Source organism: Ochlerotatus camptorhynchus, unplaced genomic scaffold (assembly GCF_037179485.1).
Source record: "Ochlerotatus camptorhynchus isolate MF236.1 unplaced genomic scaffold, CSIRO-AGI_Acam_v1.1 ptg000361l, whole genome shotgun sequence".
Taxonomy (NCBI): Eukaryota; Metazoa; Arthropoda; class Insecta; order Diptera; family Culicidae; genus Ochlerotatus; species Ochlerotatus camptorhynchus.
The window spans coordinates 147,545-174,715 of NW_027040849.1; the positions used below are offsets into that span (position 1 = coordinate 147,545).

The 27,171-nt window shown below is 38.6% G+C and overlaps 1 protein-coding gene across 2 annotated transcripts in view; it reads left to right on the plus strand.

The window, feature by feature from the left end:
* Window positions 1-27,171, plus strand: part of Dg (Dystroglycan) — a 542,469-nt gene that overhangs the window by 46,929 nt on the left and 468,369 nt on the right. The window contains exon 2 of one of the 2 annotated variants that reach the window (XM_065231765.1): window positions 10,880-10,918. The exons of the other annotated variant lie outside the window; for it this stretch is intronic. The gene's annotated coding sequence lies outside the window, so the exon portion shown is untranslated. The remainder of the gene's footprint in view (window positions 1-10,879; window positions 10,919-27,171) is intronic. 2 annotated transcript variants of the gene reach the window in all.

The following is a 27,171-nucleotide window of genomic DNA, read 5'->3' on the forward strand; positions in this document are numbered from 1 at the left end:
ATTAGTTTTTTTTTTTTAGATTCCGTTTGACCAAGTCCCAATACCGTTCGATAGGGCAGAATTCTGGGCTGTTGGGATGGTTGTGGTCGTTGGGTACCACAACCACGTTGTTCGCATCGTACCACTCGATTGCCTTTTTCCCATAGTGGCAGCTCGCCAAGTCCGGCCAGAACAGCACAGGACTATTATGTTGCTTTAGGAATGGTAGCAGACTCTTTTCCAGGCACTCCTGGTGCGGTATAAAACTCTTGTCCCGGAAGCTGCATGAAATCCGCCTTCACATAAGTTTCGTCGTCCATGACGACACAGTCGAACTTTGTGAGCAGATTCGTATACAGCTTTCGGGACCACTGCTTTGCCGACGTGTTTTGTTTGTAATCTCGGTTCACCACCTTCAACTTCTTAAATGTCGAAAATCCGGCTCGCTTCTTGGCCCGCTGCACAGTAGTATGGGAGACATTGAGATTGCCAGCGACGTCCCGGATGGAGAGGTTAGGATTCCGCTTATATTTCACCGCCACCTTCTTCGTCGTCACTGCCACGTCCGGCTTAAAATTGCCGCCACTTCCAGCCCAACAAACAATCGTTTATTGAAACAAACGACTTCTTGACGATTTTATTCAACTGTATGCTTAATAATACTTTTAATAATACTATTGGTATTGTATAAGGTAGGGGAAATGGCTCTAATGCTGGGCCCATCGCTAAAAATCTGCTATTTATCAATTTTATATAGATGAACGCGTCATTGGGACGGTACTAATGGATATTTTGGTCGCTATTGAAAATTTATTCAAATGCTGAATTTATGTATGGGCCAAAATAAGGGGCATTTAGGCCAACATTAAATCCATTTCTCCTATGTCTAGAATCTGTTATTCGACTTATGGGAGTTGTAATAGAGCCTATTCGATAATTTTTTTGATTATTCAGCGTTTATTAGACATCACTGCTTCCCCTTAATTAAAACAGTGATGCTCTGTATACGCTTGATTCTCATGTGAAGTAACGTTTAATTACACATTATTATGAATTTATTAAACGATTATTCAACTGTGGAAAATTAACCCGAAAATAAGAGAGACGGGGGGACAGGGATGGGTGTTAGTTATTCTTAAGTAGTGATTGTTTTCATTTTTTCTGACGTGGCACGTACCACACAGATATTAGAAAATCAACTACATACATGCATATACATGTCTCGTCGCATGGACCTTCCGCTCACCAGCCGCTTGCCTTGTCATCTCAGCTATCCTAGAATTCATCATAAGGGCAGCTCAATAATCAATAAAAGCTTTCTTGAAAGTGAATACCTATCAGCACTCCCGATCGCAACTCTAGCTCCGTCAAGGCCCTGTGGGAATGATTAATTCATTCATCGTTGTTTTACATGAGACCAATGTTACCTCTTCACCTCTCCAAGGAAAGGATGCTCAGTTATTTTAAAACTATATCAATGCATTCATTTTTTTATCTAGTACGTTTATTTGGAAGTCTCAATCGCGTTAGCTTTACGGAGCCGATAATTCATTGTTCACTGTGTATAACAAAATTCACTTAATACTATGTCTAGTAGGAGTTGGGCCGATTACTCGCGGCTTACTCGAGGTTAGAAGGGTACATTTTCGAAGGATAGGATCAGGGGAGGAGCTTGGGGTAGGGTTTCGTTGTCTCATCAAAGCGTTGTCGCCAGTATGAACGGTAGTGCTGTTCTAGCTTCGTCGGGAGTTCGACCGGCTATGGTGGGTGACCAGTGGGCGACGATGAGACTCATCGAGACGGGGGGACAAGACAAACAAAAACTAATAAAGAGAGACAAAAGACAAAAGGAATTAAATTCTTATACTAGACATTTGAAGAAAAACATAAACGGACTGCATATAGCAGAGATCACGGGTTGCCAACACGTCTCTGATAGGAACATAGGGTTGTCTTCCTTGGGCCTCGAGGGTATTCAAAAGTCGCTCTCTGGCGGATTCATTATCCGTACATTGCCAAACTGCGTGTTCGATGTCATCGTAACCGTTTCCACACCGACAGATGTTGCTGTCCACGAGGTTTATTCTATTGAGATGAGCATCTAGCGAGTAGTGGTTGGACATAAGTCTACTCATCACGCGAATTAAGTCACGACTTAAGCCCAAGCCTTTAAACCACGCTCTCGAAGAAACATTAGGAATAATTGAATGTAACCACCGTCCAAGATTTCCAGTGTCCCAATCGGTTTGCCAGCTCGAAAAGGTACGCTGACGCACTAAATTGTAAAATTCATCGTGTGAAATTTGCCTGTCATACAATTCGCCTTCCTGCGCGCCCACCTTTGAGAGAGAGTCCGCCTTCTCATTGCCTGGGATTGAGCAATGTGAGGGGACCCATACAAAGGTAATCATATATGATCTTTCGACCAGTACACTCATCTGCTCCCTTACCTTTGAAAGGAAATAAGATGAGTGCCTACCTTGTTTCATCGACCGAATAGCCTCAATCGAACTGAGACTATCCGTGAAGATGAAGTAATGGTCTGCGGGCATGTTGGAAATCATCCCCAATGCGAAGTTGATTGCTGCCAGCTCAGCAACAAAAACGGAACAAGGTTCCTGAAGTTTGCGGAAGGCGCTAGAGTTTTCATTGAAGACACCGAAGCCAGTGGATCCATTGAGACGGGACCCGTCTGTAAAATATCTTTTCATGCAATTGACTTGTTGGTACTTTTCACTAAAAATACGCGGAATAATAATAGGATTTTTATTTATTTATTTGTAGTTTGTTACAGTCAACAGGTTAAAATACCCAAATGACAATTAAAACTTAGAACTATCGCACTATTGCTACTGTGACATAAATCTCAAGAAATTCTGCCTATTGGACGCACGTGAAAAACTAAAGTCAAATACATGTTGACAATGATTGAACACACGGCACATGCTACGAACTGGCTCATTCAAACCATAATTTGTCCTGGAAGTATCGATGAACAAAAAGGCGTGTGTACGTAGCTGACGTCTCCTAATGTTTATGTTTAGCTGTGTAAGTAGCGAAGGGCAGTCGATGAGAGACGTTAACAGATCACTGACAAAGCAAGCTTTTGCAACATCACGTCTAACACTGAGTAGGTCCAGATGAATGAGTTTGCAACGACTCTCGTAACTAGGAAGATCCAGACGGTCAGTCCAGGGAAGGTGTCGTAGAGCATAACGGATGAATTTCCGTTGAATCTTCTCAACGCGTTGAATTCCATTTTGGTAGTATGGACTCCAAACAACGGAGGAGTATTCAAGTATGGGTCGCACCAAGCTGCAGTACAAGGCCTTTAAGCAGTATACATCTTTGAAGTGCTTGGCAAAGCGAAATATGAAGCCTAGCTGGGAAGATGCTTTCGAGATGATGTATGTCAGATGAGCGTTAAACGTTAGCTTCGAGTCCAAAAGCACTCCCAGGTCTTTAACCAAGGATTCTCGTGCTAGAGACACTCCGGACAAGCTGTAGTTATGGATGAGCGGTGAACGTTTGCGAGTGAAGGAAATCACTGAGCACTTGAATGTGTTTAATACCATACGATTTCTTCTGCACCAATCAGCAAACGTTTCGAACTGATGTTGTAAGAACTCGGCATCGTCTAGTTTCTCGATGATCGCATAAATCTTGAAGTCGTCTGCATAGGATTTCTTGTGACACCTTAGAACTGAGTTGACGTCGTTCATAAACAACAAAAACAGAAATGGCCCCAGATGACTTCCTTGCGGTACACCGGATGTAACAGGAAACGAAGTTGAAAACTGGTTGCCGAGCCGTACACGCATGTTACGCCCCATCAGATATGAACGTAGCCATTTGAGTAGCCTAGCATCAGCGCCTAATTTATCATACTTGGCCAGAGCGAGGTCGAAGTTGATCGGGAATCCCATGAGTTGCTTGTTTCATGGTCAGATCATATTCAATTGAGGAACTGCGATTGGTGAAGTGAACACGGTCTGGAGTATAACAAGGAAGACACATATCTGATGATGTGTAGTGGTGGTAGATTCTCATAAATCGAGATTGTGTGTTCAGCCCAAGAATTTCTTCAAAATTAGCAATTATAAGTGTGTTCGTCACTCCGAATTTGATTAGTATTCTGAGAGAGAGCTCCCAGAAACGGTTCTGGAGGGGTGTTACTCCTGCCAGAACCTCGAGACTCATGTTATGCGTTGAGTGCATACAGCCTAGAGCAATACGCAGACAACGATATTGAATTCGTTCCAATTTTATTAGGTGACTTTTTCTTGCCGAGAGAAAGCAGAAAGAGCCGTACTCTAGAACAGAGAGAATTGTTGTTTTATAAAGCGTTATGAGGTCTCCTGGATGAGCACCCCACCATGTGCCACAAATTGAACGGAGAAAGTTGATCCTCTGCTGACATTTTTGCTTCAAACACGTAATATGGGTATTCCAAGTGCACTTTGAATCAAACCAGACTCCAAGGTACTTGAAAGACAATGATTGGGTAATGTTTCTGCCCAAAAGATTAAGCTGCATTTGGGCTGGGTACCGCTTTCGAGTAAACACTACCAGTTCAGTTTTCTGCGGCGAGAAATCGATCCCTAGATTCATAGCCCAAGAAGACAAGTTATCTAAGGAATTTTGCAATGGTCCTTGCAAGTCCACGGCATGTGGACCTCTTACGGAAACCACACCGTCATCTGCAAGTTGTCTTAGCGTGCATTGTTCTGCCAAACAGTTGTCGATATCTTTGACATAAAAGTTATAAAGAAGAGGGCTGAGACATGAGCCTTGGGGCAGGCCCATGTAACTAATTCTGGAAGTTGTCATTTTTCCAAGAGAAAAGTTCATTTGCTTTTCTGACAACAAATTGTACAAGAAATTATTTAAAATTCCAGAAAGTCCACATCTGTGCAGATTGTCTGACAGAATTTCAATGGAAACTGAATCAAAAGCCCCCTTAATGTCAAAGAATACTGAAGCCAATTCCTCCTTGTGCGCAAAGGCCAGTTGAATATCTGTGGAAAGCAGCGCTAGACAATCGTTTGTTCCTTTGCTCTTGCGGAACCAATGCATTCATTGTCCTGAGTCATGTGATCGATGATTAGCATTTTAATTAATTAGACGTAGAACACAAATAAAAAAAGGGGTGAGCTTGGGATTGAACTTACAGCCTTCTACTTGGAAAGCGGAAACGATAACCACTACTCTACTGATTTTGTCTTGTTGTTAGACTGAACCAGTGTTGTGGAATGATGAATCTAATACGTCGTTTATAAAGCATTTACAAGGCATGCAAATAAAATATGGACGCATAGAGCTATTATGCTGACTGTTTCCACCTTTATTCAGCAATATTGTAAATCAATGCATTGACATCTAATAATGGAGCTAGAAAACATTTATTAGACCTCTAAAAAAGTTTGTTATTAAATCAATTGAAAACAGTTGAATTAAAGTGTCAATGTATGTGCAAATTACACTTATCAGTTTGTTATTAGATCAAACTTCTGGTTCTGAATCAGGAAGACAGTCAACGTTTATACAGCTTTTAATAAGAAAATTAATCAGTTCAGAGCAAACAGTGGAATAAACCGATCTCAATGAGCTTTATTCAGCACATAATTCAACCACTCGTTTTATTCAGCATTGTACACTGTAATACAGCATTTATTCAATATATATGCTTATTTGTGACTCTGAATTGTTTGTTGGGAGGCTTCCTGCCGGTTGACAGACGGTCCCCAAACACTTTTAAAACGTGTGTCACGGTAGATTTGACCACATCCAGCAATGTTGCCAACTTGGCGTGTGAGAACGTCGGATTCTCTTGCTGCGCGAGCAAAAACTTTGACACGCTGCTTCTCTTGCTTGGACGTCATTTTCAAAACAGGAGAGCAAACGGCGAGAACTTATCATAGCAACTATTTTATATACATTCAACTTCCAAATGCAGCATTTTAGGTTTTTTATTATGCATTTTTAACAGAAATACACCAATTTGAAGTTGACCAATTTTTGTGCATTCCAGACTTTACTAACGAGTCAAGCTTGAGAGGTTCCGTACCATGATTGGCCTGAAGTTCTTACACGTTGAGGAGGAGTGAAGCGATGCGATTAGCAACGTGAAGAACTACATTTCTGGGACGGGACTTGACAATCGAGCTTCTCACTCTTCTTAAGGTTTCCGATGGATGCCCTTCGAAATATACCAATGATGCCAGCAGGGTTGCTTCCACACTCAGAGTGAGCGGTCACGAATCGTAAAATCGCTGATTGCGACGCTCTGAAAGCGGAATTGACAGGTTTTATGAGTCAAACACATTCGTTTCAACCTCTTCTAGTAACTCATAAGAATATTAAAACATTATTACATCTAATGATTGCATAAATCCGAAAAACAACTTTTTATAGCATGTGAGCAGAAGCAACTCTGGATGCCAGGATTGAAGAATGTTTTATTTGTATTTTCATTTGGACTTGATTCGGAGTTTCTACCGCAGTTTAGCACCTTGTGCATCATTTCTTCTTAACACAACAAAAACAACCATAAACAAACTGCAGTATCCAGCACTTAACATACTAAGTGATCTCAATGTTTCAACTTTACTATCGCAAATATAAACAACTAACAACGCCATTGACGTTAACATTGTTTACATTTAGAACTTTTGATGACGCATATTTTTGCTCAAGCAACTAGGTTACTATCCTTTTTTTATTAGAAAGATAAAGGCTTTTTTCATCGAAAAATGGCTCTTTTCAATTGTCAATATCTCGAAATGGAGCAAACCGAATATCAAACATCGTTTTTTCTTCATTTTTGGTAACAAAAAAAACGATAAGAGTATTTTTTTCTGTTTTTTTCGTTTAATTTTATTTAAAAAAAAGTAATATTTTTTAGCAAAAACCAGCCATAAATTTTCAAATAAAAGAGATAACAACTTAGCAAAAATATGCGTCATAAAAAGTTCTTTAAGTGTCTAGTATAAAAATTTCACGAAAAATGAACGTATTAAAATATATTTAAAGAATGCCGATTGTCTAGGGGCCACCCTAACCTGTTTGTTTAAAAAATCATAACTCATGAACCATAAGAGACAGATATATGGTGCGTGTGTATGTGTGTGCGTGTTGGTGTGCTTTAAAAAAGGCATTGTGAAGCTTGCTACAGTATATACCGCAGATTATGTAACTTAGAAACGGATATTTTCCAAATAACACTTTACTTGTTATTCCAAATTTCAACTCGCAAAACACATTAAAACCTATCTGAAAGCTTACTTTTCTAGCTATCTTTTGGTTACTAAAGGATAGTGGGTGGATGTGCCCGTCATATGTCTTGCTTATATTGCTTTATTAGAAACTAACACTTAAAACAGTACAGACACTCAAGGTTGCAAATACTCATTTCAGCTAAAATAATGTTTTTCGGAATAATAAAACCAAAAGATGGTATGATGGCATGTTTTACTTGTAACTTACAAGAAGAGGTTACAAAGTATGCGTAATCGCTGATTGTGACTCTCATGAAGTGAAATAAACAGGTTTAATATGTCAAACACATTCTTTGCAACCTCTTCTTGTATCCTACCAATTCAAAATTTGATCATGGCATCTAATTATTTCATAATTTAGAAAAACATTGTTTAAGCTGAAATGAGTATTTGCAACCTTGCAGACACTCTTTTTACCATCAATTTGACGTGAAATAAGCCTAGGAACATTTTTGCTGGAGCAACCAAGTTGGTAAGCACATTATTTTTTGCTATATTTGAGCAAAACAGTAACAAGAAACATTACGATTTTTTCCAAAAATTTGTGATATCGCTACACTATAACAACCATAAAAAAATTAATCGACAGAACTGCACAAATCATTCAATTTAAGATACTCTTAACATGTAAAAATGATAAAAAATATTGAAATAAAACAATATCAACTTTAATTTTTGAGGTTTTGGCCAGCCAGTGATCGGGTGAACTGTTTTCGAGTAAAATTTTCTGAAGATAAGCTTGATATTTTTCTATAGGCCCTTTTCAAAATCAATCAGAAACTGGCTCGGATTTGACAGAAAATTGGCTTGAAATTGCTTCCCGATGGTCAATTTCGGTCCCAGCTACAGTCTAGTATTAAATATAGATCTTAATTAGTTATAATGATTTGAATAAAAATAATCGTTCTCTTCTTTATAGTCACTTTACTTGGCTCCATTCCTCCCAAGAATTTGTTGTTACTCCATCACTATTGAGAAATGATGAAGTAGGGGAAATGGCTCTAATGTTGGCCTTTGGATCTAAGATAGGGCACATCTCTAAAAATCGGCTATTTATCAATTTTATCTAGATGAACGCGTCATTGGGTACTAATGGATATTTTCGGTAGCTATTGAAAATTTAGTCGATTGCTGAATTTATGTATGGGGCCAAATTAGGGACATTTAGGCACATCCACATCGATTTTCCCTATTCGGTTTTGATACAGTTGTCATTCTTATTTGTGCGAAACCGATTTTAATTTAATGGTTCCTCCAAGGGCACGTCCCTTTGTCAGTCAAAATCGGATTCCTTAGTAAAAAAAATCAAGAAACGACACCGATATTGACCAGGACCCTAGTCTCAACCACTTCAAACTAGAGAACAACGATTATAAGATTAGGAATCACATATTTAGATAAATACTAACTCATTGTATCCATGTTTCAAGATCATCCTCGGTGGAGCAACCCGAGTCTTGTCACTATTAACAAGGCAAAAAACATAGCAAGGACTATGATGTGTTTTTTTGATTACTGAAAAATCCAGATCTCCTAGTTTGATTCTGTCAGGACTAAGGTTCGCACGTTCGCACCTCGAAAAGCAGATCTACCAGTGTTACTGGTTAAATTATTAATAGAGTTCTGATCTTGTTTTATGGAAAGTTCCGCTTTATTAATTTTCCCAACAATCTTCTAACTTAAAACAATTTTCATTTCCCTAACGTTAGTCCCATTTCGCTCGCACAGCCTGATGTTTTTTATGTATCATTCTCAAACAGTGAAAACAAGTCTGTCAGCATCATTCAGCCTGTGTCATTTTTCAAACAAGCAACACTCGAAATATCCTAACATAAAGAAGCCGACAGACACGTTAACAATACGTCTGAATTCTGGCTACCAAAATGTACAATCCACTGTCACTGGCTCTCAACGGTCATCGCTTTGGCAAACGTGTGTGCATCATCACGAATACCAACCGAGTGGAAACTGATTGGTGGTGACAGTTGAACCACAGCAGGAAGCTGTAAGCCAGCATTCGCGCATTCCTGGCGAAATTTATAAACCAGATTCCTAGCCCTGTGGAAAAGTGAAAATTATATGAATGAAACGGTACTTAAATTTAAATTTCATCATCTGCGCCGTACGTGGGTTGAACTTTGGCACAGTTTTAACGGGTGGGAAAGCTAAATCTCGTGGTGAATAGTTTTCACTCTATCCCCTTCAATTAGCATAATCTTGCCATCATAGGATGGCATAGTATCCACACCCACCACCGTCATAATTATCGTTCGTAATGGAATTCAATTTCCTGGCCAGAAGCGGCATCAAATTTTATAACGCTTTGCAATTACTCTTTCGGGTGCTCATGAAACTTGATGAAAATAAATTTCCATCAATTAATTTACTCTACTCTCGAAAAATCGCTCTTGCTCTAGTGGGTGAGCTAAATTTTCGAAATCCCTTGAAAATTAATATAAATTCGGATTTTTCAACGAAGCGCTCACAGCCGGACAAGGGAAAACCGGTTGCGTTAAAAGATCTAATTTTATTCCAAGCTGGTTCAAATAAGCCAAACTATGGCCGCAGTCCATCTCTCCGGTTGGCGTGGAAAAATTTATCAAATTAATTGCTATTTTATTGGCGCTGATCTGGAATCATCGCCAGGAGAGTAGCAGAGTTACACCACATAGTTGATGACGACGAGCAAAGTGTTTCGTCGGTGTGCTTAATTTGTAGCGTTTTCTCCTATCGTGCAGGGCCAGACAGATGCTAGACTTGTGGTCGCTCGTGCTCGTAAGATGAATTTGAACGGGGGTGGCCAGATGTTATCGATCTTATTGCGTTACCAGTTAGCTAGGTTGGGAAAGTATATGAAGGCCAAGATTTCGAAGAAAAGATTTGCTGTTGGATGAAAAAATACGTTTCCTATTGAAGAATTACTAAGTAGTTAAGCAGTACCGTGGTGTCACATTAGAGAATCGAAAATATTTCAAAATTTATCGAGATTTTGAATCCATGAAACGTTCATGGTGTGTGTGAATCCGCACTGAAACATATTCTCCCCTCATTTTCAACTCAAGTCCCGGCGTTGATGGTTAGCAATCTCGCATGTGCACTGATTTTATTTAAAATCCATAACCCTTTCTCCGCCGATTTTATAGCCATTGGAACACGCCCTAAAGTGCTACCCTTCCGAATAACGGTCTCTTCTTGGCCTGAAATGTAGCATCAAGAAGACTTGGAGAAGCGTAAAATTAACTGGATTATTTTCCCATCTGCACCAAGACCCCTCCAAGCATGCTGCAATTCGCGAGGGCGCTCTCCGCAAGAATCGATTGTCATAAATTTCATGATGCTATGTAGTAAAATGTTCATTTTGCTATGTGTCAGCACCCTAATTCGCGTGCTTTTGGCATTTTATTATTGGTACACGATGCAATTTGCCCGGATCGAGAAAATCAACTATCACTATGTGAGTTGTACAAGCATGTACGCAAACAACTGACTGATGACGACTGCTGGGTTTATATTGACAGCATTAATGTTATCGACAGCTTGTTGCTCTTTTTGGCTTGTGTCACAAGGGATTGACTTTTATTACCCCACATTAATCTGAATCACTTTCTCTGTATTCGTTTCAGGTACTGACAGCTGATGGATTTCCTTCGCCGGGTTAAAAGGTATATATATTGTCACTGTCTAAGGATCATTTCCGACTCAGTGATCTCAAATTTAAAATAATCCATGAAATACATTTTACGTGACTCCACTTCGCTGAATTTGAATAGCAGACATAATTGCACAGACAAAATCTAATTCACTTCGATGCCAACGATTAGCTCTAAACCATCCATTGTAAGGGAAACCAAAAATCAAAAATCGGCTTCCACCACCCCGTGTGCCCCAGCTTGGTGGAGCTTCCGTTATGCACCCTTCTATCCGGAACCCACGCTTAACCATCCGGGAAAATTTCATGTCAGAAAGGTAGAAATCAACATTGGAGGGGCCCCCATTGATTGTCTGGTAGCAATTTTTCCTTCCCGCTATAGAAGAGCAAATGGCAGCAAATCTCTTAATGGAAGCGGGATATAAAATATCATGCCGGTGGAACTCAGGGACAGAGAGGGACACCCCAAGGGCTTTCGTTTAAAAGGGGCTCATAAGTTTCAGTAAACAATATAGGTAGGGGAAATGGATGTAATGTCGGCCTAAATGCCCCTAATTTGAGCCCATACATAAATTCAGCAATCGACTAAATTTTCAATAGCGGCAAAATATCTATTAGTACCCTCCCAATGACGCGTTCGTCTAGATAAAATTAATAAATAGCAGATTTTTAGCGATGGGCCCAATCTTAGATCCATAAGCCAACATTAGAGCCATTTCCCCTAGTAGTTATTCTTTTCTTTTAAACTTTTTTTTCATAGAAAAATATCTGAAAAAATTGTTGGAGTTGTGTATAAGACACGACCGCATGGTTGTCGTAGACTGCGTTAAGCTGTGTAGTAAAATTCTCGTGCATTTTTCTAGATATTTATTTAAAATTCAGTAGAAGTAACCTACGATTTTGATCCTATTTTGGATTTCCTACTTAGTAAAACTTGGTTAAATTCAGGACCTCATAAAAATTGCGAATACTATTCTATTACATTTGGTTCCTAAATTACAATCAGGTTTTTCTCAGGTGATTCATTGAAGCGTCCAACAATGACCGTCATGATGGCTGATATTCCCTATCACTTCAAGATTTCTAGGGCACAAATCTTGGACGGTTGTGACATCACTCATGAAATTGAAACTCTTTGTGTAGTGCACTGCAGCAAACGTGAAGTTCCAGTTTCTTTGCTATAAGTTTTGTGAAAGCTGATATCTGTACTCTTGAAATTTTTATGTGGTAATGAGATTGATCAGAAATAAGGTTTCCACAGCGATTCAACTTCAAAACGCAAAAAAATGCGCACAAAAAAACGGAGTGCACAATTTTGCACCAATGTTATGCAAGATTTCGTAGTTGATCGGGAATATCTCGATTAACCATAAATCCCTCAAATAAGTTCTCGATACATCTTTTATCAACCGATTGAGCAAAAAAAATTACTAAATATTGCTGTTTTTTTTTTTAAAGATTTCGTTCGCGTTTTGTAGACGCACATGCATCATTTGGCGTAAAAACACTAGGCGTTTCTATGGGTTCCCATAAGTGACTTCCAAAAGTGACTTCCATATCTATCACAGATTTCAAATTCGACAGTGAGCATACATAAGGACGTAACCGCGATGATCGATTTTCTCTTTTGTTAATAACTCGCTTGGATTAAAGGGTGATACGGTCAAAATTTGGTCAATATCAACTTGACGTATTTCTTTCAATTTTGCATTTAAAAAACCTGAACACCCCTCATTTTGAAGGTGTGTGTGTGTAGAATGTTGCTCCTATTTTGATTTTGGAATTCACTCTTCAGTTGTCAAAATGCCGTCCAAGCAAGAAGAGCAGCGTATCAAAATTTTGCTCGCGCATCGCGAAAATCCGAGCTACTCGCACGCAAAGTTGGCAAAATCGCTAAAAGTTGCCAAATCAACCGTTACAAATGTAATTAAAGTGTTTGGGGAACGTTTGTCGACAGCCAGGAAGTCTGTATCTGGGGGAAATCGAAAACCGGAAGCCGCTGAGACGACAAAGAGAGTTGCCGGTAGTTTCAAGCGAAACCCTAACCTCTCTCTCCGAGATGCCGCAAATAAGCTGGGTGTATCGTCTACAACCGTGCATCGAGCCAAAAAACGAGCCGGACTATCGACTTACAAGAAGGTAGTGACTCCAAATCGCGATGATAAACAAAATACGACGGCCAAAGCGCGATCCCGGAGGCTGTACACGACGATGCTGACGAAGTTTGACTGCGTGGTAATAGACGACGAAACCTACGTCAAAGCCGACTACAAGCAGCTTCCGGGACAGGAGTTTTATACGGCAAAAGGAAGGGGAAAGGTAGCAGATGTTTTCAAGCACATGAAACTGTCAAAGTTCGCAAAGAAATATCTGGTTTGGCAAGCCATCTGTACCTGTGGCTTGAAAAGCAGCATTTTCATAGCTTCCGGGACTGTCAACCAAGAAATTTACGTGAAAGAGTGTTTGAATAAACGTCTGCTGCCTTTCCTGAAGAAACACGGTTGTTTCGTACTGTTTTGGCCGGATTTGGCATCTTGCCATTACGGTAAAAAGGCCATGGAGTGGTACGCCGCCAACAACGTGCAGGTGGTTCCCAAGGACAAGAACCCTCCCAACACGCCAGAGCTTCGCCCAATTGAGAAATACTGGGCTATTGTCAAGCGGAACCTAAAGAAGACCAAAAAAACTGCTAAGGGCGAGCAGCAGTTCAAGGCAAACTGGCTTTCTGCGGCGAAGAAGGTGGACAAGGTGGCTGTACAAAATCTGATGGCAGGGGTCAAGCGTAAGGCCCGGCAATTCGGATTTGGAAAAGCGGAAGCCTAACTGAATATTTTTCCTGAATTTTATACTAATTGAACTTGAGAAAGAAATTTAATTTGATTTTTTAAATAAACGATTTCACCGATTTACACGCGTTTTCCCTTGACCAAATTTTGACCGTATCACCCTTTAACATCCCAGGAAACAATTTCGGTTTTATAAGGGTTCTGCGGACCGTGATTTAGACTTGTAGCATGCTTTAAAACCTCCATAAAACTTGCAATGTTACTTGGGATTTATCGGTGTGTTTGCTGTTGCTTTTGATAGCCAATACAACATGTTACAGCACTACATTGAACAAATTTCAGATATTATTCAACATAACCAGTAACATTGATCGATTCTCTTCGTCGACTTTCTCTTTCGCTAATAACTTGAGCATATAACCATAGAGGTAACTCTAGGGCCAGAAGGTCCTGAAGAAACGTGCTCAACTTTTTGGCTCACCGCTGGTACTATCTTCGGTCCCAAGCTAATCGATGCACCCCTCGAAACATAGGAAAATCCACGAACTCCTCATTTTATCTGTCAAACTTTCATAGTAAATCAAAACAAACATAGTGTAGTACGAGAATTTCGACTAGAATGAGGTACGCTTATAGATGTACTTGGGACCAATTTAAAATCGTTAGTTTCCACCGGTTGATATAATCCAGGACCAGCAAACCGGGAAAACCGGGAATACCGGGAAATATCCGTGAATTTAAAAAGCAACCGGGAAAACCGGGAACATCCGGGAATTTGACGAGAGAACCGGGAAAAATAAATTAACCATACCATTTTTTTACACCAGAATTTCAGAATAAACCATTAAAACAGAGTGATCCTTTACCAAATGAATGTCTTGCTCTATTTGCTGCATAATTTTCTTCAGTTTCCCGTCTTATTGTTTTGAAAATTTATTCACTCAGCAATATTGCTAATTGATTTTTGTAGTTTCAATTTCAGATTTAAAGTGCATGGCCCTTAAAAGAAAATATTGAAGATGCTGGACTTTGGAAACAAATATTTGTAAAAACCGAAACTGAATTATTCTTTTCCGGGGTTTTAATTTTTCGTTTTTCAAAATTCTCATGATATGAATTGCAGAATAAACTTGGAATTCTGCTTTGAATTGTCATGGAATTCTACTGAAATTAACCAGAAAACACTCCGCGTAATAATTACCGTTGAATTAGTTTTGGAATTTACTGGAAACCCCTTATAAGAATTTAATTGGAATCCTTCTTAGAATTCTCTTGAATCTATTCGGAAACTTGGATTCCTTTGAAAACCTTTTCAAAAATTTCTGTAAACTCTATTCAAAACAGCAGAAATCTTTCGAAATATTATTTAGAAACGCTTTGGAGTATTTTAAAGATTTTTTTTTCTAAAAAAAATGTTTTGCAATTCATGTTGTTGGAGTTCTGCGATAAATCTTTCGGACTAGGGTTGAAGTTATTGCCAGAACAATCTTAGAACTCAGTTTCTTGTTGAATTCTGATGATAATTCTCTTGGAATTATTTTAATTCATCTGTCATTTTCCTATCGATTTAAAGTTTGGTTTTTTACAACTCCTTGTGAAATCTTCTAAATTTACCTAAAAATTTAATTTAGAACTTGCATTCTTCTCCACAGAAATCCCTTCAAATTCATCTAACAATTTCTAAGGACTCTAATTCTGGACTTCTGCTCAGAACTTCTCCTTCGAAAACTGTGTGAGAATCCTTCTTAATATATGTTCGAAATCAACACTTTGAATTCTTTTAAATTTTACTAAAAATTTCAAGCTTTGTCCGCAAGATTCTATAGATTGTTCTGTAATTTGTTATTACCCTTAAAATGCTTCCAAGTCTCAGAGCGTGACAATTATGACTCCACGACTCATAAGTATTATTTTTTTCAAATCTATGATCTTGAAATTGTTTCAAAATCTCACATTCTAATTATTTTTTCTCCAAATCTTGCATCACCAAGATTGTTATTAATCACAAATGTTGAAGAAAAGTTCTAGTTTCAGACTCTACACAAATTTCAAAGCCCCAGAATCTTGGAAATCTTCATAAATCACATTTTTTTTTATCCTTTCAGTAAATTCCTTCCAGCTTTTTGTTGAATATTAATAACCGGGAATTTTTTAAGATTTAAACCGGGAAAACCGGGAAAAACCGGGAATTTCAAAATGAAAATTCGCTGGTCACCCTGTATAACCGTTTCTTGTTGTGTTTGTCGTATTAGATGCTAGATAAAAGCTTCTTCATCGAAAGTCGACGAAGAGAATCTTGTCAATGTTAATTAGGACCTAATGCAATGTTCAGCTTGAATTGTTTCGCTTAGCTGTAGCAATGTAAAGAGAAAATCGATGAAGAGAATCGATCATTTCATTTCAAGTCGAATTTCAGTACCTAGCACTGAAAAAAAAACTCGATGGTACCTCTATTTATGCTAAGAGATAAGCATTGTAAGTCCCTCCTACTTGCAGAATTTTGCAATCGAACGGCTTGCTATGCCTCGCTCCCATCAGTAACAAATCTGAGATTTTATAATCCGTTCTATATCATAATTTTCCAAGCATAGTAGGATGGACTTTCATAGCTTATCTAAAAGCATAAATAAAAGTACCGTGAAGGCACCATATTAGACGCTGTTCCTAACTTGACGCACTTGATCATTTTAGACTATTTTACATTAATATTTTTGAAAATTTAACGCTGCAAATATTAGTTCCAGTGCTCTAGGGATGATAGTGTAACAAAGCTTTTAAAAATATCTCGCCAAAATCGAAATGCGATTAAAAATATACAATGGCCTCACCATTAGGAACCGCGTCAAATGTTGTGCTGGCATGGTACCGTCTGATAATTTCAGAGTTTGGTACAGAAATCTGTAATCTGCGTAGAGATTTTTTTTTACCACTGCAGAAAAACCCCGTTTTCTTATGAATGAATGTGCGTTCACAAAACTCACGAAATCTAAAAGAAACAACGAATTCAGTATTTTTTATTAAAAACATAATGTTTATTCTTCAAAAAAAAAACGTCAATGAATACTGGAGAAGGGCCCTGGTTAGCCGTATGACACAACTTAGTCGCGATGCTCTCACAAGTGCGCTGGGCGGTACTGAAATCATTCTCATTTTTTATTGAACACCCGTTACTAAGCACAACCTGCGCTTTATCTCTCTTTTCTGAACGAGTTTAAACAAAGAAAGGAATATTGCTGTCAAAGATGGCTTCTAAATTTGAGAACAATGAGCGTAAATATTCATGCAATGCGCTCGAACAGGATTTATGTTGTAGCTAATGAACTAACGCATCTGGGCATGCAAAGAGCCGAAATGATTCTAGGCCTCCACAGAACCGTAATTCATCTGGGCTTTCAAAGGACCGGAATTACACTGAGTCTCTAAAGGACCGGAACATATCTGGGCATCCAAAGGGCCGGGATTGTTCTGGGCCTCTACAGGACCGTAAATTCTCTGGGTCGTTAAAGGACCAGAAGTAGAAGAAAAATGAGTACTAACTTAAAATTTATCCAAATAAATCTTCACCATGTCAAAGGGGCAACCGGAGTCCTTTGTCGAAGATTCGCGAAGGAAAATATAATCGTGGCGCTAATTCAAGAGCTCATAAACACCGAGTTATTGTAATAGGCACGGCAGGTAAGCTAATTTATGATACTTTTGCTTTGTTTTTTCCGTCGATCTTGTTTTCCGTGCTGAGCACCAATGCTACCGACGTGCCAGGAAGGCAGCTCCCACACCTGGACCCTACCTATCGACCCATCAACTCATGAACCGGGGACCAACGGCTTTACTTCCCATCCGAAGGAAGGCGTGATCAGAGATGTTATGCCTCAGAACATCCCGGCGACGCCGACTGGGATTGAACCCAGGCCTTCTGGGGTGAGAGGTAATCACGCTTACCACTACACCACTGGCGCCGCTATGCTAATTTATGATGAAAGCAATCCAAAACCTCGGACAGCAATTTTAATAAAAGTGGGGAACAAATACGTACCTATAACACAATATATTACCAAAGATTTAGTTGCACTTCGAATGGAAATTCCCACAACTCGGGGGAAAACCGAAGCCTAAATAGCTTCGGCTTACTTTCCTGGAGATGTGGATACAGTTCCTCCACCCAAATTAGCAGCCTTCATTAACTTCTGCATAATTAACAACAAACACTTCATCATTGGATGTGATGCAAATTCCCATCACATAACTTGGGGAAGCACAGATACAATAAAAGAGGTGAAGATCTCTTTGAATACATATCTTTGAATAACATCGATTTCTGTAACAAAGGAGACAATTTGTAGTCCTATGCTTTCGACAAATATTAGAAACTGGCATGTCTCAGATGAAGAATCTTTATCGGACCACAAACATATAGTGTTTGAGTACAATGCTGGTGAATTAATCAAAGTAGCCTACAGAAATCCTAGGATTACCAACTGGGAAAGCTACGAGTTGAAAATGCGATCTGTAGGTATAAAATTGGACGATAAAATAGAATCAATCAGACAACTGGACAAAGCAGCAGAAAATATCACTGGAAAAATCATACATGCGTATGAAGCGAGCTGTCCAGTCAAGGAAGAACTCTCAAACAGAGATGTTCCTTGGTGGAATAGAACTTTGAATAAGCTAAGGAAAACAACTCGGAAACTTTTCAATCGAGCAAAAGTTTCTGGACAGTGGGACCAATATAAAAAGGCCCTTACAGCATACAATAAAGAATTAAGGAAATCACGCAGAAGAACCTGGAGGTCTCACTGTGAAAACATTGAGAAAACTCCAGATGTAGGCAAACTACAAAAAGTACTTTCTAAGGACCATTCAAATGGTCTTGGAAATTTAAAGAAAACAAATGGTGATTTTACTATTAATATAAAAGAAACTCTTGAAATAACGATGAAAACTCATTTCCCAGGATCAAATTTGGTGTCGAGTGATAATGTAGTAGGAACAGAAGAAAATTGTAGGCCATCCGGGACTACGACTGTAAATTCAGCCGTACTTAATACCATCTTCACACGAACTAAAGTTGAGTGGGCAGTGAACTCTTTCGAATCATTCAAATCTCCTGGAAAAGATGGTATCTTTCCTGCATTTCTTCAGAAAGGTGAAGAAGTACTACTTGATTCCTTAACTAATATTTTTAAAGCTAGTTTAGTGCTTGGTCATATACCAAAAATATGGACCCACGTTCGTGTTGACTTTATTTCTCAAGCAGGCAAAAGAGACAAAACAAATCCAAAATCGTTCAGACCAATAAGTCTCACATCTACCATGCTTAAAATCATGGAAAAGATAATAGACGAGTATATAAAATCAAAATATTTGCAAACGAGCACTCTTAACAGGTCTCAATTTGCTTATCAATCAAACAAATCTACAGTCACAGCTTTACATAAACTGGTTACAAAAGTAGAAAATACTCTTGACAAAAAATAAATTGCTCTCGTAGCATTTCTCGATGTAGAGGGCGCATTTGATAATACATCTTACAAATCTATAAAAAAAAACTGAATGGAAAAAAAGGAACGTTGATCCTTGCATTATAATTTGGGTTATGAAAATGCTAAATAATAGAGAAGTATCGGCTGACTTGGGAGAATCATCAATAACAATAAAGACCACTAGGGGGTGTCCTCAAGGAGGTGTATTGTCACCCTTATTATGGTCACTTGTTGTTGATGATCTTTTCAATAAACTAGTGGAAGAAGGCTTCGAAGTTATCGGGTTTGCTGATGACGTGGTCATAGTAGTTCGTGGAAAATTTGATCACATCATCACAGATAGAATGCAAACTGCATTGAACTGCACATTTCAGTGGTGCCAAAATAAAGGGTTAAATATAAACCCATCCAAAACAGTTTTGGTCCCGTTCACTCGCAGAAGACAAGTAACACTCAAAAGTTTGCCAATTAAGGTGATACTCTAAAGAGGCCTTGGCGTGAAACTTCGAAGGCACAAATGTCAGCTTCCAGAATACATACAAACGTGAAATTGCTACTCCTTGTTTGCTCTGCTGCTACAAACAGAGAGTAGTAATTTCAAATTTGTATGCTTTATGGAAGCTGACATTTGTGCCTTCGAAGTTTCACGCCAAGGCCTCTTTAGAGTATCACCTTAATGTAAGACCTAGAATAGTATACGCTTCGCAAAGCGTGACCCAGAAAAAGCTAGAAAAATTTTAACGTTTGGCCTGCATGGCCATAACAGGAGCAATGCACAGCACACCATCAAAGGCCATGGAGGCAGCTCTCAATATGCTCCCACTGCATCAATACGTGAAAATGGAAGCTGGAAAGAGTGCACTAAGGCTACGCAGAACAAACGTCTATCTTGAAGGCAATCTTTCAGGGCACCTTAGTATACTGAAAAATTTTCTCATTAATCCATTAGTAGTAATGAACGAAGACTGGATGGAAAAAAGGTTAAACCTAGATATACCGTATAAAGTAGTTAATGCTAACCGCGAAATATGGGAATTAGGAGGGCCAATAATTCCACCAGGATCAATAATTTTCTACACAGATGGTTCAAAAATGAATGATAGCACTGGAGCTGGGATCACAGGCCCGGGGCTTAATGTTTCGATACCAATGGGAAGATGGACAACTGTTTTTCTTGCAGAAATTTACGCTATTTTAGAGTGTGCATATATTTGTCGAAAACGGAATTATCGGCACACGCGAATCTGCATATTTTCAGATAGCCAGGCAGCATTGAATGCACTACAATGTTTCACATGCCAAGCAAAACTGGTGTGCATAATGCATAATACTTCTGAAGCAACTGGCAATCAAAAACCAGGTTTATCTGTACTGGGTACCAGGCCATTGCGAAATCGAAAGAAACGAAAAAGCCGATTTACTCGCTAGACAAGGCTCAAGTGTCCAATTTATAGGACCAGAACCTTTCTGTGGGGTATCTAAATGTGTAATACAAATGGAAATGAAAAAAATGGGAAGACAATATGATACAGTCAAATTGGGCTTCTACGAATACTTCAAGGCAATCCAAATTGTTTATTACTGCAAACAAAGGAATTACGGAAAAAATACTAAATTTAAATAAAAAATCACTAAACACACTTATTGGGCTACTTACGGGACACTGTCCCGTTAGATATCATTAGAAAAAGATAAATCGAAGTCAAACACATATCTGTAGGTTTTGTGACTGTGAGACAGAGACCTCTCAACATTTGCTCTGCGAATGTTCGGCACTATTCGTGCGCAAAAGACAATATTTCAACAAAAGCATACTAAGTCCTTCTGACATTTGGTTAAAAAATCCCAAAATGGTGATTGAATTAATTCTAAGAATCATACCAGATTGGGGTACTCCGCATTATCAGGCAACAACGGCAGTTACCCTAAATGGTAACTCGTCGTCCTGAACAGATGCGATACTAAACAGGGGTATACCACAATAGATCAGCTTAATGGTCGCAGTAGTTCAAATCCCAAAAAAAAAACGCATCGGAACAAACATATTATTGATTTGTGCACGGTGAAATCATTGATATTATTGATCTTTTCTGATCGATAGAACGTAAATGGGCGATTACGACGAAGTAGTACTCTACCCTCTATAGTATTTTTTTTATTCAATCAATAGATAATGTACCCAGAATTAAATGGAGGGATTTCAAGCGAAAATGTTCTGATCGCGAGATATTCACGATCAATCCGAAATTTCGCCCTAAATGTCAAACCCGTTTGTGTGTGTGTGCTGCTGATTTTCACTGTTGCCCAATGCTTTCATAAATAACGTAGTAGTTGAAGGAGGAGAGGAGTTTCAGAAGTTGTGACCGGCCATGTATTAGGTATAGCAAAACACGCTACGAGGGGGAAAAGGGGTTACTGGTCAAAAAATATCTACGTCATTTATGAATGGCCTCTAATTTTACTTCAAAGGCTGTGTCCTAATGGGCGAGTTAAATTTAACTCATGGTTAAAAGTGACAGTTGCGTTAACTTATAACTCTGTTATCCGAGCGTGGTTATTTCTGATCGACTAGAAGTTAAATTTTGGCAACCGTGGTTGAGTTCTGTTTGAAAATCGATAAATTTCCGGGATTTTCGAACATTGAAAATAACTTTCGTTATTCACGTTTAACTACGAGTTAAATTAAACTCTGCAATTTGGACACAGCCTTAGAAGTATTTCTCGATTACTTTTTTGATGGGACGTATCAGCTTTTGTAAACAACGCATTTGATCGTCGATTTGGCGTAACTGGTAGCTCACCCACGCGCCACGCATGCTAACACTACCATCAGATAGGGGAAATTTTCCCTTACTTCAGTGGTATAGTGGTGTTAGTATGCATTGGCGAGCTATCAGTTACGCCAAATCGACGATAAAATGCGTTGTGTACAAAAGCTGATATGTCCTTTCGAAAAAGTAATCGAGATTTGTAGAACGAGGGATCGTTATCATTCAGGCAAGGAGGACGATCCACTTCGGAGAACTTGCGTCATTGAGGCGACGGCACTGCCAGCAGCCAGTGATCTCGACGAACGATGCGCGCTTGACAGGAACCGCTGCCTTCCTACTACTGCTGCTACTGATACTTGCTCACCCGCCGTCCGAAGCGAAAATGAGTTGAGCCACAAAAGCAGCGCTGTTTCATAACTTTTCAGATTCAAGCACCACGATGTGCAACCAAATGGTACTCGATTATGACGACTGGGTTTGGGGAGAACGTTTATTTCATGAAAACAGTGATAAAATTATCACTTTTTATTTGCACATTTTTCAACAGTTTTTTTTTATGGAAAATTGAAAAAGATGTAGCAGAATATGAGAGTTATTTCCTATCGATTGATGTATTTGGATTTTATTTTCTTCTTTAAATGACAAAGTTATAAGCGTTCAAAACCTTACACCTTTTCGTGACGGTTGCAATTTTAGATTTTCGATTTACCCCCAGTACCTTCCCGTAAGACGTAGTTTACGTCACAATATTCTGCACCTTAAAGTTAGTAAATGATCGAAGTTTTTAATAATACCTACAGAATCCATCGAAGAAGCTGTCCCACTAGCTACACAAACAATTGTCAAAATTAAATGTAGTAATAAATGATTTCAATCTAATGTGTTAGGACTTAAGGAGCATATATTTGTGGTTTTGTAAAAAACCAAAAAGCTTCTCCGTAAATAAGGCCTAACATATGATTTCAAATCAAAGGTTGCAATTCACATCTGCACAGAGGACCACCAACTATCGACGAAGGACATTACGATTTTACGGACAGTATCTACACCATGGAAACTGGATGTTGCAGAGAGCCTCGAGATCAACAAACAACGGAATTCAACTTTACTCAACAGGGATCAAGGAAACGGACACACATGGCTTTTCAAGTTACTACCTAGAAAACATCAACGAGTAAGCAGCGGAGTGGGTGCTCCTACAGAAAATTAAATTTAAATTTACCTAGCTTCTAAGTGATAATGTACCTGTGTTAATATATATTCGGTAAATGCGATGTTTTTCTTCAGTCGAGTATTAGTACAAGACACTGAAGAAGACTTAGTCTGCACATTGTAGACGAAATACGCGTATCTGTCGAGGATAAGCAAATAAGATAGTGGAATTAAATGGAAATTACTAATCCATCTCTCTCTCTTTATACAATCCCATAGAAAATCGCCGTAGCAAAAGCCATGAAATTAAAAACAAAACTGTGTTTTCAATTATTCAAAATTAAATAATTAAATATGTAGGAAGATTATGTAAACTTACAATATTTCGTTTGTTTTTTTTTTTTCATATTAGCAAATGTTGAAAATTTAGTAAGTCATCTGATTCTATGTCAACCGATGCATGAATGAGTGTACCCCATTAGGCATAAATACGTTAGGCATACGGATGTTAGGCATACGGATGTTAGGCATACGGATGTTAGGCATACGGATGTTAGGCATACGGATGTTAGGCATAATGGACGTTAGGCATAACATATATTAGGCATAATGGACGTAAGACATAAAATACCTTGCTGCTGTGCAACTCTAGAAACCTGTTTCGAGCATGGTAAACAATGCTTAAATTAGGCTAAGCGTTGAATAAAAAATCATACAAGTTAAACAAACATAGTTTATTTAATAAGCACAGTTTGGAATCCATTATTTATCATATCACAAGTGACGTAGCTACATATTTACTTAGATCCAAGATTAGTAGCGATAGCGGTTAAGTAATCTGGCAATGAAAACTCTGCATAGTTTTGAACTATATCTTGAAATAAATCGCATCTAGAAATAAAAAAAATAATCACACATTTGTGGTAATATATTCTTACACACATATTGCAATTGTCAAAGAAGAAAAGGTTTTCCTCAAAGAACAGCTCATGAAATAAAGAATGGTGAATTCTGTGGTTTTTCATCAACAACAAAAACATACCTGCTGCTTCCAGGGTTTCCTGCCATACTTTTTTATACAACGATTCTGTTTTTGTTGTCATCAGAATGAAAACTAGCGGAACCGTCTGCTGATGTGAGGGAGCGATACTTCCATGAACAGTGACGAGTTACCGAAACAAACAAGGAACTGTGGCAAACGTACCATCTGTAACTCAATACTTTGCCTGTCCAAGACGTCGCAAGTTTTCATGAGTTTCAAAAATTAAGGCTCTTTCAGCAATCATTAGATGGTCCCCATTATCATCCTTCTGGAATTCATCGGGTAGATTATGTCTAACGTCCTTTATGCCCAACGTCCATTATGCCTATCGTACATTATGCCTAATATCCGTATGCCTAACGTCCGTATGCCTAACGACCGTATGCCTTACGTCGTGTACCCGTTTTTCACCCAGTTAGTATATCATAATTATTTAATTAACCCTCCGTTACTCGCGCCAACTTTTGTAACACGAGTACTCGCGCGTTGTACTTTGTACAACAGTGTGAGTTTTCCATTGCCATTTTGCGGCCGAGCTACCAATCGATATGCAACCAACGGGTATTCCTTTAAAAACTTGTTTTTAACAAAACAAGCTAAACTTTTATCACAGTTAACCCCAAAACATGCGGATAATAGAGAAAATGTGACTGTAAACTGCTTAAACGGTGTCCGTACTACGTCGGATTTGACTTAATTGGTTACAACATGGAAAACCTCGAGATCCTGATCAGATAGAGAGTTACTGTCGTCGACAAAGTTGTTGATGAGATCAAAGCCTATTTTTTAGTGCACAATAGTTCAAAATTTTCTCAATATGCGGCGCTAGTATACACGTGAAATTCTCATATAAAATATCTCGAGATTCTGACCAAATAGAAAGTTACTGTCTTGGGCAAAGTTTTTCAGGAAGTTAAGACTTTTTCGTTGGTAGAGTAGTTCAGAAAATTCTCACCACATGGCGCTAGTATATACGTAAAATTTTCGCATCTACAATAGCTCGAGATCCTGAGCAGATAGAAAGTTACTGTCTTGGGCAAACTTGTTCAGGGAGTCAAGTATTTTTGGCTGGTGGACAGTAGTACAGAATTTTCTCACTACGCGGTGCTAGTACACACGTGAAATTCTCATATAAAATATCTCGGGATCCTGACCAGATAGAAAGTTACTGTTTTAGGCAAAGCTGTTCAGGAGATCATAGCCTTTTTGCTGGTGAACAGTAGTTCACAATCTTCACACTAGGTAGTGCTCGTAAACATATTAAGTTCTTGCATGTGATACATCACTAGACCCTGACCAGATAGAGAGTAAATGTCTTTGGCAAAGTTGCTCAGGAAGTCAAGATCTTTTCGTCGGTGGACAGTTGTTCAGAATTTTCTCACTACTCGGTGCTAGTATACACATGCAATTCGCGCATATACAATAGCTCGAGATCCTGAGCAGATAGAAAGTAACTGTTTTCGGCAAATTTGTTCAGGGGGTCAAGACTTTTTGGTTGGTGGACAGTAGTCCAGAATTTTCTCACCACGTGGCGCTAGCAAACGTGTACAAGAGGTACACGAGATTCTGAACAGGTAGAAAATTACTGTTTTCGAAAAAGTTGTTCATGATGTCAATGCCTATTACTTAATGCACAATAATTCAGAATTTTCACACTACGTGGCGTTAGTATACACGCCAAATTCTCGCATATAAAATATCACGAGATCCAGACCAAATAGAATATTCCTGTCTTCGGCAAAGTTGTTCAGGGGGGCAAGGTCTTTTGGCTGGTGGACAGAAATTAATTTTTTTTCACATCATTGCGCTTGTATACACGTGCAATTCTCGCATTAGATATATTTCGAGACCTGCTAAACTGTCATTGGCAATGTTGTCCAGGAGATCAAAACTGTTTCGTTAGTCGACAGTACATAATTTTCTCACTACGTGGCGCTAAGATATATGTGAAATTTTCACATATATAATATCTCGAGATCCTGAACAGCTAGAAATTTACTGTGTTTGGCAAAGCTATAAGGAGATAAAGATCTTTTGGCTGATGAACAGTAGTTCAGAAATTTCTCAAAACTTGGCGGGTAATTCTTGCATATCAAATATCAGGAAATAAAAATACAATTTACATCAACCTAAGTAGGATAAGACAAATATACTCTGGATTTCTTTAATTGGTGAAGATTTTCATGTAGATTTACGGATACATAAATTGGGGTGAGTCGTTAAACTTGTATACCTCTGATAAATTAGTGGTAACACGTATCTCAGATGGAAAACATTATCTTAAAAGATCAATATCGCTGAATCTGTCACCAAATTAATGTTAAGAGTCTCGCTTTCATTTTAGGCTTATTTCAAAATGTCTTATCGAGGGGTCTAGAACAAAACAAAACCCTGTATTAACGTGTGCACGGACAACGAGACTAACTTAGAGAGTGAGGCACTTTTGCTCAGTTGAATGAAGAAATTTATAAAACCGTACACTCACGATCTTAAGTTTAAGGACACCCCACGTCCAATTTTCGTTCTTTTTAGAGCATTTGAAAGATTTTGAATGGAAATGCGAAGAGGCAAATTGCTTAATATCATTTTCAAATGTTGTTTACCAAAGGTTCACCCAAAGTTATACTATTTTTCAAAACTTACTCTGAAGAATCATGATTGATTATCTCAGAATTGACTTCAAAAAAAAATTGAAACTAAAAGTAGTAGTAGCACCCTTATGCTATACCATTCATACCATTCAAATAACCTAAGGAGATCAAAAATTGGACGTAAAATGAGAAAGCTTTGAACAAAACACATTTGCATGTTCACCATCCGGAAGAACTTTGCCGCATGTACAACTTTGATGATGACAGTTACTTCCTGACCTTAAGCTATAGCATATACAAATATTTTACCTGCACACTAGCGCTGCATACCGAAAATATTCTGAACTATTTACTGTTCACCAGCAAAACAGCTTTGATCTCCTTAACAACTTTGTCAAAGACAGTAATTTTCAAGCTGTTCGGGATCTCGAGCTGTAGCAT